This window comes from Onychostruthus taczanowskii, unplaced genomic scaffold (assembly GCF_017590055.1).
Source record: "Onychostruthus taczanowskii isolate IOZ18803 unplaced genomic scaffold, ASM1759005v1 scaffold101, whole genome shotgun sequence".
Classification (NCBI taxonomy): Eukaryota; Metazoa; Chordata; class Aves; order Passeriformes; family Passeridae; genus Onychostruthus; species Onychostruthus taczanowskii.
In genome coordinates, this window is record NW_024496638.1 from 107,728 (window position 1) to 123,947 (window position 16,220).

General features: G+C 49.4%; 1 protein-coding gene across 5 annotated transcripts in view; it reads right to left on the reverse strand.

The window, feature by feature from the left end:
• The window catches only part of DAGLA (diacylglycerol lipase alpha), a 54,918-nt gene extending 39,563 nt beyond the window's left edge, over positions 1-15,355 (reverse strand). For 2 of the 5 annotated variants that reach the window (XM_041410879.1, XM_041410842.1), the window contains exons 1-2: positions 15,240-15,346; positions 12,753-12,842 (exon numbers count right to left, since the gene is read on the reverse strand). The gene's annotated coding sequence lies outside the window, so the exon portion shown is untranslated. Of the gene's footprint in view, positions 1-7,011; positions 7,120-12,752; positions 12,843-14,714; positions 14,738-15,239 lie in introns of those variants that run through there. The other 3 variants (XM_041410851.1, XM_041410862.1, XM_041410870.1) reach the window with 3 other exon arrangements.
• Between the last annotated feature and the right edge of the window lie 865 nt (positions 15,356-16,220).

Genomic DNA, 16,220 nt, shown 5'->3' on the forward strand with positions numbered 1-16,220 from the left:
GGACATGCCTGTACCCCACATTCCTAGAAATCAGCCTGGAAAGAGGTCATGGAGGTCACACTTCCCAAAGTCTAAGTGAAACTTCCAGTGGAAGCCACCAACAGCCTATTTGAGGACCTCATCCTGTGGGAGTATGTTCAAGAGGGAACATTCCTGAATGCTATGAATTCCCTGAAAATGCCATTTCTGTGCTTTGTCTTTTCCTGTAACTCCCCACAGCCACCCATAGTCCCACTTTCCAATATCTTGGAAAGCATTAATCTTGCACCTGATTAAGCAGAATCTGCTTCTTGGCCCCAATTCCAGATTTTTCCCAGCCTCCAGTGAAAACCAACATCAGGATACCCTGGAATCAGTTTGTCTGATAACTGGAATCAGTTATTTCTGCAAGCTCATTTGATAAACCACAACCTACAGGAATATTTATGGATTAAAAAACCAATCCTGAATTGATGTTTTTCCAGCAAGATCCTGTGAACTAATCATCAGCATCCAAAGGATTGCTGCTATCCAAGGGCTCCTTTCCACACTTCCCACTTTCACTTCCCTCTTTACCCTGGAAGCAAGGATCAAACACAAAAATCCTGTCTGGGGAAGGGCCAGGACAGGAACACCTCTATAGGTGGGAATTTTAAATGCACAACAGCAGAGAAGTGGGAATTTCAGCCCAGAAATGTTCTTGGCTCAGATATGGACATGGACAACATCCTCTTTCCCAAGCTCACAGGGAACATTTCAAGGCTAACTCTGGATTTCCAGCTGCAACTTCCCAAGAAATGTGCTTCTGCCCCTCCTATCCTGTGCCTTCCACCTCGCCACATGGGAATAGCCCTGGTAGGAAAAGAAACCATCAGGCTGAGCATTCCCAGTAGAAGAATCCTGCTTTATTCCCACCTGGAGAACAGACTTCTAAAGGAAGCTGCCAGTTCTGCCCCAGCTCCTGTAAAACTGCTAATTTCAGTGCAAATCCAAAGAAAGTAGGAGCAGGGAAGGAAGAAGGGAATGAGAAAGGGAGAGGCAGATTCCAGGTCTCCAGCTCACCCAAATGACAGCTTGAGAAAACTTTTCCTGCCTCAGTGCTTGCTCCTAAGAATAAATCACCCCTTCCAGGGCTGCAGGACCCCAGAATTCCAGCCCCCCGGGGACCCTTTGGAGCAGTTCCCTCCTTCCATACCGCAACAGCTCCTCTCTCATCCTATCCCAAAAAGGCCCATTTGTCCATTGGGAACATGGAGCTCACTGAGGAAGAGCACATGGAAAACCACCAACAGTCCAGCACATGCAGCTCCAGCTCTCTCCCAAGTTTATGGAATTAAGTCCCAAATTCCCACCCCGTGGAAATCAAATCCTGGGACTTACCAGCCTGCTTTTCCTCCACCTGGTGCTTGGGATAAAGATGTTGGAATCACCACAGGGAACAAAAAGCACTGGTCCCACACCTCTCCAAACCACCAGGACCAATGGACCAAATGCTTCCTTCTCCTTTTCCTAGGAATTCTTACCCATCCAGCGCTTCCCTAATGACAACCAAGCAACCTAGAACTGCAATCCTGAGCTGAATCCTGCCAAGCTGAACTCTCCAGACACTTTCTGAATCTCAGATTTGTGACGGAAAGCAGGAATCCTCTTTTCCTTTTGCTTATGTAAGCAAGGACGAATCAAGCCCAGGCTTCCCTGATCCTGTGTCATATTTAAGCCTTAAATATATTTATTTTTCCACATTCCCTTCTCCTTGGACACTCCAGGAGCTGCATTTCCAAATCCCAGCATACACATCCCTCCTCCTCACCACCTACAGCCTGCACGTGGAGCTGATCCGCAGTTTCTCCAGGCCCTCGGGATCTGCGCTCTCCTGGCAGCCACAACACCCATCCCTCCCCAGCAGGGATCCAGCCCTGCCCACTGCTCCCCAGGGACACCCAGGAGACAGGGATTTAGTTTCAAGCTCAGGAATGATTTAATTCCATAAGGCAGTTTTACATCTCCTTCATTTCCACAGGTTTTCCAGCTCTGACTCCTGGAATTACTCATACATATTTACTCCAAGTTTTTCCTGCTGACACAGATTCCTTGTGCCTGCTTCTCCCTGTGGATTCATCACTACAGATCCTGGAGCTGGAACTGCCATCTCTACTCTCCAATACCCGGCAAACTTGGTGCCACAGGAAGCACAGCCACACATTCCTTGCTGCAGCCATGGCACAAGGAATCTCCTCCTGCTTCCATGCTTATTCCCTAATTGACACTCCTGGTGTCTCCTTGATACACTGACCTTGCTCAGCCCGGAGAAGGGAAGGCTCCAGGGAGACCTTGGAGCTCTTTCTAGCACCTGAAGAGATTCCAAGATTGCCGGAGAGGGACTTCAGATAAAGGCATGAAGTGACAGGACAATGGGAATGGCTTCCCACTGCCACAGGGTGGAATTAGATGGGATATTGGCAAGAAATTCTTCCCTGTCAGGGTGATGAGACCATGAATTTCCCAGAGAAGCTGTGGCTGCACCATCCCTGGAAGCGTCCAAGGCCAGCTTGGCTGAGGCTTGGAGGAACCTGGGCTAGTAGAAGGTGTCCCTGCCCATGGCAGGGGGATGGAACTGGACCACATTCCAGATCCCTTCCATTCCAAACTATTCTGGGATTTTTCTCCCTGTTACCACCACTCTCCATGTTTCCATACCCTCCTTGCTTTCCCTTGTTACAGGGGAGTCCTTCAGCAGAGCCTGGAAGGAGTTTGGAGAGTTGTCACTCCAGGGACACTGTCCCTGCCTCTCAGCCACCAGCTCCAGAGCCAGAATTCATTTGGATAAGCTGGACAAGAGGGAGGTGAAAGGAGGTGAGGCAGAAGCAGAGACCCCACGTGACAAGAGCAGAGCTGCAGCTGAAGAAATCCCTGGAAAAGCATTCCTTGGCTCCAAGCAGCTGTGCAGGCACAAAGTGAATGGCACAGATTGGAACTGACTGTTCCTAACAATTGGTTATACCACAGAAAACCAGGAACAATCCTTCCCAAGCAAACAGGGAGCAGGACAGATGAACTGGCCACATGTGGGAATGCACCAGTTCTGGAGCTGGGGAATGCCAGACTATGGCAGGAGGTAACCAGAAGCAGCAGGAGATGATCCAGAACCTAAATCAACCATTTGATTCCTAAAATACAGATAGGAGGATCCAAAAAAATGAAATTAATGTTCCTCGTAAAACTATCCCTAATTCCAGATGGCTTGGGTAGCAAGGGACCTTAAGCTCACCCCATTCCAGCCAGCCCCTGCCACGGGCAAAGACACCTTGTACTATCCCAGGTTGTTCCAAACCTTGTCCAACCTGGCCTTGGACGCTTCCAGGGATGGGGCAGCCACAGCTTCTCTGGGAAATCCATTACAGGGCCTTGCTGTTCCCACTGGGAAGCATCTCTTCCCAATATCCCATCTATCCCAGCCCTCTGGCAGCGGGAAGTCATTGCCATTGTCCTGTCACCCAGGCCCTTGTCCCAAGTCCCTCTTCAGCTCTCCTGGAACCCCTTTAGGCTCTGGAAGAGGCTCTAAGGTCTCCCTGGAGCCTTCTCTTGTCCAGGCTGAACATTCCCACAATCCCAGCCTGTACTCAATCCATGTCTGAATTGAACAGGAAAAACATCACCTTTCCTGCAGCACATCCCAGCAGGATCATCTTCAGGGCTGTACCTGGATTTCCCACCTGGCTGCTGGACATCCTGGATCATGGCCAGGTGATCCCAATCCCTCTCTACTGAACTCAACACCTCCGCAGCTTTTGGAAAGCAAAGGAAAGCAATTCCATTTTTCCAAAGACAAACTGAGCTCAAATCTTGTCCAGGGAAGTTGGCAATCCTCAGAAAATGGGGAGGATCCCTGCTCCAACAGTGCAGGGACGCATTTTGCAATTGATTTCCCCTCCTCCAGCAGACACAAATTCCAAACGAATTTCACACTCGAATTTATAATCCTAACAGGATTATAAGGAAAAAAAGCTGTTCATTGGGATCTACTTCAGGACAAGCTCCTGGCTCTGAGCCCAACCAGTCTGAAGCTGCTGGAAAAGAAATTCCTTTTTCCTCTCATTCCCGAGGCAACGCGTGGCCATCCTGGTAATTAAATGGAGTGCCTTTGCAGAGATTCCTTCGGCAGGATTTGTCCAGGTGTGGATTTTTCCTGCTTTCCTTTAATTATCTTATAATTAACCATGAAGCATCCAATCATCCAGAGCTTTTTCAATTAAGCTTCAAAAGGAAATGCCTGGAAGAGCTCTTGGTGGGAATGTTGTAATCAGCTGGGAAGAGATCACAGGCACCCGAGTTGGGGTTTGGTGACTCATTCCGTTATTGCCAGGACAAGTGAACTTCCAAAGACAGAAAAAATTCCTTTATTCCATCTTTTTCACTTCACATCCTCATTCCTGATCAGAGCTCAGCTGGGAGCAATATGATATTGTAATTAACACAGTTCATTAAAGAATAATAATCAAGCTCTGAAGGATCAGGAATTATCCCTGCCCAGGTCCGACTCTTCTCCATCCCAATCCTGTGCCTCTTTTTGCCTCAGTTCCTTCCCTCAGCCTTAAATTCTGAGCACAGGCACAAGCTGAGATCTCCTACAGTTCTCTTCTGGGCAGCAAGGGAAAATATTCCCAGTCTTTTTGATAAGGAATAACAGGAATTTTGCCTGCATCCTTGTGGAGATGTTTTGGGATCGCACAGCCCACGGGAGAGATAAATTGTCCTCAAATGCCAGTCTGAGATTTCTGTGTGTCCAACAGCACAGACAAATGGATCATGGAATTGTTCAGGTTGGAAAAGCCCTCCAAGATCATCTAAAATTCCCCAGTACTGCAAAGGCCACCACCACTATCCCAAGCGCCACATCCATGCAGATTTTCAATCCTTCCAGGAATGGGGATTCCACCACTGGAGCCTGTTCCAATGCTTTGCAACCCCTTCCATGAAGGAATTTTCCCTAGTATCCAACCTAAAACTTCCCCTGGCACAACTCAAGTGTCACTTGCCACCTGCCTTGTCAGATGGCTCTGATTTTTTTTTCAAAATACCATGAGAATTCCAAAGGTCTCTTGGAGAAGGGATCTCTTGAGTGCTCCTAACAGCTCCCAGAATTCCAGGAGCTCACACACCTTTCCAGCCAGGTTCCTGACAGTCTTTCCCACATTCCACATACAACACACCCTCTCCAGTGGGGAAAAAAGAAATCAATCAACGTCTCCCAACTGCTGACATGTCCATTTTTGCAACCTCCCATGGATATTTAAGGATTTATGAAGATCCCATGGATATTGAATAATTTTATTTTCACTGCAAAGAGGGAAACACAGACCCAGGGAATATCCAGCTCCAGCATCCAGCCTGGAATTGTCCAGCACAGGATGAACCAAGCATTCCTTAAGCTGGAAAAACTCCAGGTCCACAGGTTTCTTCCTCCCTCCACCATATTTTTGCTCCCAGTTGGGATCGGTGTCCAGCAAAAAAGCCCAAATGATCCCTCTGGAGTAAGGGAATAAGGTTATGGAATGACACTAGGAATAATTCCTCCCTCAGTTACATGATTTCCTGGCCAGAATTTTCAAGGTGTTCCAGCTCCCAGCATGAAGCTGGAAAAGGTAAAAAGGGATGACCCCGTCCCTTTCCATGAGGAAGTTTTAAATTCCAGCACCAGCAGCCCACACATCCCTTCTTCCCTCTCTTCTTCCCTCTCTCCCTGATAAGCCAGGAAGGAGACAACACAGCAAAATGGGAAAATTCAGTGTTTCCACCAGGAAATCAGCAGGGGGAGGGGGAGGGACAATCCAGGCTCTGAAATGTGTTGGGATAAAACCTCACCTCTGCCCTCATCCAGCTCTTCCCAAGTCCACCACAGGGTTTAGCATTACTAGGATGGGAGCCAAAGAATCCAGAGGTAAACATCCAAGAGAAAACAAGGAGGGAAGGGATTGGAATCACTGGAAGAGACCAGTAGGAGCTGCCTCTTTAACACCCCTCCCTCAGCTGTCAGCACCCAGGAATCCCATTCCTGCTCCGGGCTGCCAGCAGGCTGACCTCTGGAGAACACAGATCCGTCCACCAGCAGCACACAACTCACCCCTTTTCCCTCCTACAATGATCCAACACCCCCATTTCAGGGAAATCTGAGGCACAATTCTGTGATTTTCTGCAGGGAAGAACAGAAGCTCTGAATCCCCCACGTTTCTGGGGTGGGCTTTTCCCCCGCTCCAGGAGGAAGATGAAGTCATGCTCCCAAAATAGTTCCAAGGAAAAAGGCTCCAAGGAAGAGAGAGCTCCCCTTTAACAGGAGAGCTGAAACTTCCCTGCCCTCCAAAGGGACAGATGAATTCAAATTCCATTCTGCAGCACTGGAAACATGGAAAACTGAAGTATTAAAGTACCAAGTCATAATTAATAACAGCCACTAATTAATGGAAAATCCAAATTTAGGGGGAAAAAAAGACAACCCCATTAATATAAAATAAGCGATGACAACCTTCAGGCAGAAGTCCCAAATCCCAGATTTATGACAAATTAAGGGATTGGATCCCTCAGGCAAGAGTCCCAGATGCACTGACCACAACCCAGCCATGGTGCAGTGGCAGAGCCCTAGGGAAGCTCCCACAGGGAAAAACCTGCACAGCTGCTTCAGTCAGGATCCCAACACACCAAAACCCAGGCCCTGTCCCATGGCAGGTGCCTGTTTTCCATTGGATTTGGCTGGAAACTCATTTAAAAACCACAGTTCTTCCTTAATTGACCTCTCATCTTTTTCCCGTTTCGATTTTGTAAGTGAACTTTGGGACTGCAATTCCTCTTCCCTCACACAACGCAGCGGTTTTCCTGAATTTCACCCACCCCCAGCCTTTCTGAGCACACATGGGGCAATATTCCCAGGAAGAGGCATGCAGACAGGACTGGGCAAAGTCCCATATTCCTTGGGAGCTACTTAAACAACAGCTGCACTGGGGAAATAGAAACCAGATTTCTCTCTCCTGAATATCTTACCTACTTCCAAGGAGGTGGGAAAAGCAGATTCAGGAACAGCTCAGCTTGGAAAACTCATCCTAAGGGGGTTCCTAACCCTGCTCCACAAGCATCCAGAATCCAGGGTGGTCTTTTTGCTGCCCCCCTCCCTAAAAAAAGGAGCTCTGAGCTGCTGAGTCAGCAAAACAACAGCAGGGTGGATTCGGGCATCTCCTTATCCAACTTGTAATTAACTCCGAGGTCACGGAGCAGCCTGGAATGGAAAAACTCGGAGTCAGGACCCAACTGGGAGAGAAGGAATCTTGGTTTCCCACTTAAGTCAGAAATCAAATCCCTTTCCTACCTTTCTTGACAAATCTTCTTATAAATGAGAACTCCAAGCCTTGCAACTCCCTGTTCCCATAGGAACATGAGAACTTCCAACCTCATCTCCTTTTCCAAGAGCAGCAATGCCTAATGGAGCCTCGGCAGCTGGAATATTATAAATACTGGGAAAGGTAAAAGAACACTTCTCTTATTTCTCCTCCAAAAAGGGAGCAGCAGCCACAGCCCCAGGGGCCACCAAGTCCTAAATTCCTTCCTTTTCCTCTCCCCTAATGGGATTTGTCACATTTTCTCCCCAAAAAAAGCCAGAGTTTCAACAAAAACTTCAATTTGAAATGCAAATTCCTTGGACAAGCCTTGTAGTCAGGTGTTAGGAGCTGAGCAAACACCAGGACAGCTGTCTAAAGTACAGAGCAACAAACGGTCACGTTGTCTGGGAACAGGATCTGCTTCTCCAGGCCTGGACAACCAGGAATTCCAGTATCACACCCTCTGGCCCAGCACCTTTTACCTCTGGACACTGAGGCAGCAGATCCATCTGCTTTCATCCTAGCCATGTAAAACTTCCAGGCCCTGACACACTGGAATGGTGAAAGCATTCCAGAAGGAAAAGGGGATTTGCTCCCACTCTCCACCTAACAAACTTCCCTAAATATTAACAAAACAGCACCTGCTGGAAGAACGGAAAGGCCAACTCACTGTTTTTCAGGAATGTTGAGCCCCCGTGCTCCAGAGCAGAGGCTCCAGGGCTGTGTTCTCCATGCCAGGCAGGAGGGAGTGTTTTGGCCCAGCCCCAGGGAACTCAGAGCCGAGCAGTTCGCCAAACAAATCCACGTTAACATTGGGATTTTGGTGTCATAAATCAGGTGCTTTCAGGTGAAAAGGTTCCGGATTGCTCCGACCACACCCTTCCACGCTTTTTGCACTCCAAAGGGCAGCATTTCCCAGCTCTGGCACACAAAAGGCAAAATCCTGCAGCTACAGGAACAGGAACCAGGATGAGTTCTTCCCATTCCATCTGGTCTTCCAAACCCCCACCCCAGCTAGGCTTTTCTGTAATGAGAAGCCTCATTTCTTAGCAGTGGGAAGTGCCCCTCATTCTCCTCAATACACATCCTGCTTCCAAGTGTTGTTCAATTAAGAGTTAACACGGAAAGAAAAATTAGGAGAGCACCTGGAAAACAACAGATAAATACAATGGCAGCTGGGAACACCAAGGACAACAGGAGCTGGATTCCAGTGATCCCTGTGGGTTCCATCCAACTTGGGATATCCGATGATTGACTTGTCCATTGCGCAACATCCCACGGTTTTAAGAGGATAATTGGCTGAGGACAGTCCAGGATCCTCAGTGTTGGAGAGATTCCCACGTTCCCTTGGGCGACTCCGCCTTTTCCTCAGCCTGCCCAGGTGACACCTCCCCAGCACCTCGTCCACCCGGTTGGAGCTGCCACGGAACGCTGAACTAATCCGACCCTTGGGATGAGCATCCAGTGAACAAACACAGCGCATTCCCTTCCGCTCTCCTGAGCCAGAAGGATTTGGGTGAGCCCGGAGTCATTAAAAGCCACCTCGGATCAGTTCCGCTGCCTGAATTCCCCTCAGTGTATCCCAAAAACCCGGAACCGTGGGTCCTTACTGGGCTCGTGGATGTTGCGATTCCAAAAGTTCACTTCCCTGTCCTGTCACCCTCCAAGAGAAGGAAAATCTGGCAGGATTATCCCCCTGAGAACCAAACTAAACCTCGTGTGTCTCAAGGAATAAAGGCTAAATGTGAAAATCCTTGGAGTTCCTACCCAGAAATGGCTGGAAAGCAGGGTTCCAGGCCGTTCCAGGGAGCAAACATGCAAGGAGGACATGGACACAAAACATGGGTTATGGTATGAAGGACATGGGAAAAGTTGGGAACATCAAATCCCTCAGGAGTGCCTGGCCTGCACATAGAGAATCACGGAATTGTTAAGATTGGAAAAGACTTCTAGGATCACCAAATCCAACCCACTACCCCATGCCCCATGCCCCAAAGTGTCACATTCACAAGGATTTTAAATCCCCAGGAATGGGGACTCCCAACAGTCCCTGCTGCCCTGGGCAACATCTTCCAGTGCTTTACAACCGATTGCCCCATGCCCCAAAGTGTCACATTCACAAGGATTTTAAATCCCCAGGAATGGGGACTCCACCAGTCCCTGCTGCCCTGGGCAGCATCTTCCAGTGCTTTACAACTGATTCCACAAATAATTATTCCCAATATCCAACCTAAACCTCCCCTGATGCAACTTGAGGCCGCTCCCTCCTGTCCTGTCATTTGTTCCCTGGAAGAAGAGCCCAATCCCACCTGGCTCCCCCATCCAGGCATGGAGCTGTAGGGAATGAGAAGTTCCCCCAGTCCTCCTTTTTCTCCAGAATAAAACACATCCTGCAAACTCACACGTTAGATAACAGAGAAACTTCCAACATCGGCATGCTCCTGATTTCCCTCCCCAAATTCCTGCTCCCCACCTCACAAGGGAATTTCACCAACTCTGCCAGTATTCCCAGGAGGCTCCACACTTACTCAGCCGCCCATTCCCGAGCATTTTCTGCAGCTTCCCACGTGCTTTTCCCACCTCCCAGCTCGCCTCTCCTCATTCCTCCGCCCTCATCCAAGGGGAACACAAAGTCAGAGCAAGGCCCCAGAGAGTTCCAAAATTCTCCTTGCCAGCTGGGATTCCATAAGGCAAACAGTTACATGCAACAAATTCCTTTATCTCAGGCTCTATCAGGCCTTGGAATAACCATGGATAACACTGGATTTGGGGATTTGCCCATTTCCTACTGAGCTAAATTTGATTATGGCACTGGAGGTATTCAAACAAGCTCAGGGAGAAAATGGCATCCCTTCTTTTTTTTTAAGGGCCAAAAGACTCTTTTCCAAAAGCAACAAATTGATCCAGGAATAGCCACAAAATTTAGAGGGAAGAAGGTTTTCCAGACAAAGCAGCCTGTGGCTTCCCGCAGAAGTTTTAACACCACAATTCCACAAAGGGAATTTTGCCCCTGGATTTATCAGTGAATTTTGAGGAAAGCTCTAATCCTTCCAGTTTTGGAATATGGATGCCTCTTTTTCCACTAGAAAATAAGGGAGAACTGACAAAGGTAGAGGGAACAGCAATCTCACAGAGCACAGAATCTCTCCATGAAATTTTCCCTTATTCCCTACTCTATCCAGGGAAGAAAATGAGCAGCACAAATCACAAATTCCTGTTTTTATGGGAAGTTTTTCTTCTTCCTCTGACAGGGCATATGTTTTCCCCTCTCCAAGGAAAAATCCAGTTCATCCCTGAATGCTCTCATTTAGGGAAATGCTGGTTGTCATTAGCGGATGCTCTGGTGCCATGGAGATGGTGACAAACAACTGAATCAGACGGAAAAAACCCGGAGTCACAAAAAGGGGAATGTGCTTCCAAAGGTTAAACGTGGCCCAGAGGTAAATGAAGAACATTTATAGGATCTGGATATCACCAAGAAATAGGGTGCCCAGGGAAGCTGTGGATCCATGGAAGTGTCCAAGGCCAGGTTGGATGGGGCTTGGAGTTACCTGGGATAGTGGGTGAGTTTTAAGGCCCCTTCCAACCCAAACTGTTCCAGGATTCTAATAATGAGATCCAAGCAGAGCAGGATAAACTTTTTTTCAGGACAACCCCCAGCTGACTGAGATGCTGGAAGCTCCTAAGCAGCACCTGCCTTGTTCTGATTTTCTGGGAGGTGGAACAGTTCATTTCCCACAGGAGAAAACAGCACCAATTTGCAGGATCGTTTAGCAGACCCAATGGGAAAAGCCAAGCCTCCAGAGGCTCCCAGTTTGGAGCTGACATCCATATTCCAAAAATACATCCAGGCTGTGTCAACACCAGGGATATGGGCTGCAAAGACAAGCCATGACAGAATAATAAATTTCACCCCAAAGAATGCAGAACTGTGAAAATTCCAAATTCCAACAGACATGGAGCAGCAGGACACATCCAAATGGGAACCTTCCAGGGAAGAAAAGCACCTTTCAGGAAAGAAAGGGCTGAATTCCATCCCAACCTCCCCATTTTCTATTTGGTGCAATGAACTATAATAGGAATGTCCTGAATTTTCCTGTTTCTTCCCATTATCCAGTTCAAATGTTTTAAGGTGGCCTGAGGGATTCAGCATTTTATTCCAAAAGAACAAGGATAAGGATCCTGTCCTGCAGCCTGCCTGGATGTAAAATCAAGATCACTCAGATCTGTGGGGATAGTAAAACCTCCAGGCCAAGAAATCCCAAGGAAACATGTTCCAGAGGAAAAAAAGTCGTGGAAAATGCTCATTTAAGGTGGCATTCCCATATCTACTGATGGCTATGAGTGAATTGCACTGGGATATCTGCCTCTGACTCCTGAAATGGCAAGTGAAAAACACCAGGAAAACTTGGAATTGAAGGTTCTAAATTACATCTTGTATCCTGTTTTCAGGGGAAGATTCCTACTGAGCTCAAAGCCAGCCCTGAAGAACCCACTTGTTTTAATTCCACACCAAGGGAACAGGCAGGAACCAAAATCTCAGCTGGAAGGGAATGTAAAGCCAGGAATTGCCACAGATCTTTGAAGAGGAGCTCAGAAGGCTCCTCAAAGAGAGGGAGAAATGCCAATGGATGGGGCAGGATGAGGATTTTCAGGGACAAGGGCAGTTAAGGAAGGATTTGAATTAAAGAAGAAACTCCTGGATTAAGAGCCCAGGACAGAATTCCTGACAGCCTCTGCCTGCCGTGCAGATTTCCAGCTCCTGCTGCAATGAAAAGGAAAATAATCCAAAGCTTTTTTATTTCATCTTTCCAAAGAAATCCAGAGGTAAGGGATCCATGTGCCTTCCACTGGAAAGAGTGGAAGCAAGGAAAGGAGAAAGAAGGAATGCCTGAAGGTCCAGGGCACATTTTTCCTGAAACTCTGTGGGAATTACTTCCTGTATCCAAAATCCCTGCTAGGGTCCAGCAGCATTTTTGTCCATATTCCAGGGCAGGATATTCCTCAGTAGGGCAAACTTTCCCATTTTTTACCAAAGCCTGGAAGAATATTCTAATTTCTTCCATTTTCAAAGTTCCAAGCTGGGCAGGTGCTGCACCTGGCAAATTTTCCAGGATTTTTTCCCTGATTTCTCCTTAAAAATCCACACAATAATGTATAGAAACACACCTAAATCAACAATATCACGCATGAAATAACAAAAATATCAGCTCCAACTAGCCTGGAATGAAGAGCCTGATTGACTCCTATCTATCCCAGCAGGAATAAACATCCCGTCGCTCTCCGCAGATCCCACAAAAGTCCATTTGTCACACTTCCCATGGCACAAAGGCCACTTTCATCTGCTCCCAGCTCCTGAAAAACTCCAGCCCTGCAGCTCCAAGAGCAGATTAAAATGGTTTCACTCACCCCATCTCAACTGCTGTGTCTTTAACTGGAAATTCCTCAAACTCCAGGGCTCAATCGAGCTTGGGATGTTCTTATTCATCAGCTGGATCACTGTTGGGAGCAGAGGTGGAACCAAGGGTCATTTATTTGGGAAAGATGGAATGGGAGGGGAGGAAAAGCAGGCTGCAGGCTCCCCAGAAAAAAGCTGCGTGGTCGAGGGGAGGTATGAAGGCTTAATTCCCCAAAAGAAAGTCTTCAGACAGGATAGGGATGTTTGGGACAGAAGAGAATTCCTGCTGGTTTAGTCCAAGGAAGTTTCATAAAAGACAGCCAGGCCTGGGAATGACTGGAAGCTTCTCCAAACTCTTCTCCATCCAAAACTGAGCAGCTTCCCAAGCTTTACACCCTCCAATCTGAACACTTCTCCTCCCTACCATGCTTCCAGCTGCCTGGAAAAGACTCCCAAAAACCAAGATTATGCCACTTTAAGGAAAAATTTCTAAGGCACACAAGCTGCAAATCCTGATTTTGCAAATCCATACAATGATACGGCAGCTCCGAAATCCAAGTGACCTCATTTGGAGCAGCCAGCTCTCAATTAATTAACTTCCAAGGGGAGGGAGAGCAGAAGGAGCAGGACTGAGATTCCCACACAAAGTTCAAAAAAAAAAAAAAACAACCCCCAAGCAGTGGGGTTTTTTTGGTTGCTGTAATTCTTTGTCCAGGGAATTTTAACAAAGTTTCCAAAACGTAGGATTTTTTTTTTATTCCTCACATTTTTGGTCATTGGGAGGAGCATTTCCACCCTTCTCACTTTCCCTCCTGGCACAGCACTTCCCTTAAATCCCATCATTGCACAACTGCTCCTTCCCAGCCCTCTGGAAAGGGAACGGGTGGACACAGCCCAGAGAAGTTTCCCTTTCTCACCACCCTTTTCCCAGCAACCACAGAGGGATTTACAGCATTCCCTGTCTCCAGGATTTGGATCTGGCTTTGCAGGTAGCAGGCAAAAAGTGCCCAGTGCCTTAATTTAAATGGGAATTCGGGTCAAATCAGGATATTTTTAGGTCAGCACTGACAAAGTCAGTACCTGCAGTACATAGTCCATATCCTTAAATCCCTGATTTTGACCCTCCAGAGTAAAATTTTGGAGAGCAGAGCTGCCAACTCCCAAATTTCCAATTTAAATTCCCATTTAAAGGGGGAATTTTATCCTGCTCCTTGCTGAAGGGTTTTGGCTGCAGAAATTCCAGGTTATTTGTATCATTTACCACGTAACCGATGCTTTTCCAAGTCTCTTGTCCCTGTTGGGCATTCCCAACCCCCTCAGCCATTCCCACTCCAAGCTGGCACGGCTGGAATTTCCCCAGCAGTTTTAAGACCCCCGTGCAACTTTTATGACCCTGAAAACCAACACCTGGCACAACAAACACCTTCCCCCAGCTCAGGTTTCCAACTTGGAAAGCTTCTTCCAGCAGCGTCCACAGGATACACACTTCAGCCAAGCCAATGCCAGAATCACGGAGAGTCCGAAGCTTTCCAAGAGCCACTTCCCACAATTTCATTATCTCCCATTTAAGAACACTCAGCCTGACCACAAAAACTCGGATGCTTCTCCCTCTCCAGCCAGAAGGCTGCAGCAACTCATCCCCACTAAGTTTCATCCAGGGGGAGATGAATATTCCCACCTTGGAATACTCCTTTCCTTTAAAACCATTCCCCAGAGTTTTGCTGTTTTCATGTCCCGGGCTTCTATATCCCACCTTGGTGAATCACTGTGTGATTTCCCACCTGGAGCAGGCTCTAAGGACCACGGCGTGCACCAGGCTCGGCAATCTCCATTCCCATACTCCCAGTGCCAACTGAAGCCTGTCCCAAATACACCAGCAGGTACTAATTCCCAGAATTGGGCACAGCGGGAATTCTGGCTGAGCAGCCTGGCAGCATCCCAGCTCCAAGATCTCGGAGCGACATCTCCCTTACTTTTATAAGGATATCTCGCTTCTGCAGCTGCCTGCGATCCTAAATTTGGGAATTTTACGGCCACGGCTCAGCATCCGCCCGCGTTGCTCAAGTCAGGTACCATTCCCTGCGGGAAGTAATAAAAGCTGGGAGCAAGAATCCCTGTGTCACACCCACACCGAAGCTTCTTCTCCCTGGACATCCAGCAGCACCGCTCCCGCCTCCCGCCGCACGATCCCGAATCCCAAACGGCGGGATCACCTTCACGCCTCGCACCTGCCCGGGGCAGGATGGCGCCTTGCCAGAGGCGCAGGTGGAAGCCCACCGCTTCCCAGGGGGCGCAGGCCACATGGAGCGGGGCCCTCCCGGCGGGAACGCCGCGCTTCCTGCGGGATCCAGACCCCTCGGGCGGCACGGGCCTGCAGCCCAGCGGGGCGGGGGTCGGCGGCGGGCGCACCCCCGGCCCTGCCAGCGCCCTCCCGGCTCCCCCGCACCTGCCGCAGCGCCGGCCCCCGCTGCCGCGCCGTTCCCATCGCCGTCCCTCACCTCGCTCCCGCCGCCGCCGCCTCGGGAGCGCCTCGGCCGCCGCCGCCTCCTCCATGCCGGGGGCCCTGCGGCCCCCGATTCTCCAACGCCGCCTCCGCCCTGCCGGGGCCGCCCCCGCCTCGCCGGGGCCGCCCACTGCGTCAACTGCGTAAGGGCCGCTACGCAACCTGCGGTCGCCACGGCAACGAGGGGTGCGGGGCGCGGCGGCGCCGCCTGGTGGCGCCCGGCGGTAGCGCCACGGGGCGGGGCAATCCCGGGCCGGCCGCGGATTCCAGCGGGGAATTGTCGCTGGGATCCAGGGAACGCCGCCTGCTGCGGGCAGGGGCCTCTCCTGGGCCGGTGCTCACCTGCCCTACCGATATCATCATGGAAAAATCCCACTGGAATGACGGAAGGGTCCCACAGGAACCAGTTCCCTTGGAAAAGACGTCCAGGAGCACCGAGTCCAGCCTGTGACAGTCCCCACCTTGTCACCACCCAGAGAGCACTGAGTGCCACATCCAGTCACTCCTTAAACACCTCCGGGGATGGGGACTCCACCACCTACCTGGGCAGCCCCTTCCAGTGTCTCATCATCCTTTCCATGAAGGAATTCCTTCTGGTGTCCAACCTGAACTTCCCATGGCACAAGTTGGGGCCATTTCCTCTTGTCCCATGCCTTGTTCTCTGGGAGCACAGCCCGGCTCCAACCTGCCTCCCCCGCAATCAGGGAATTCAGGGAGCAATAAAATCTCCCCTCAGCCACACCTGGGGCTCTCCCAACATCCCTTCCCTCTGGAAAACTTCCCAGCACAGCACTGCGGTCTCCCTCATGGAGACGGGTCTGGCACGCTGCTTTCAAGCAATGCTTTCCTCTCAGGAAAAAATGTTCCCAATAAAGATGGAGAGAGCCTGTTCACGAGGGTATGGAGTGACAGGAAAAGAGGGAATGGCTTCCCACTGCCAGAGAACAGGGTTAGATGGGATACTGGGAAGAAATTG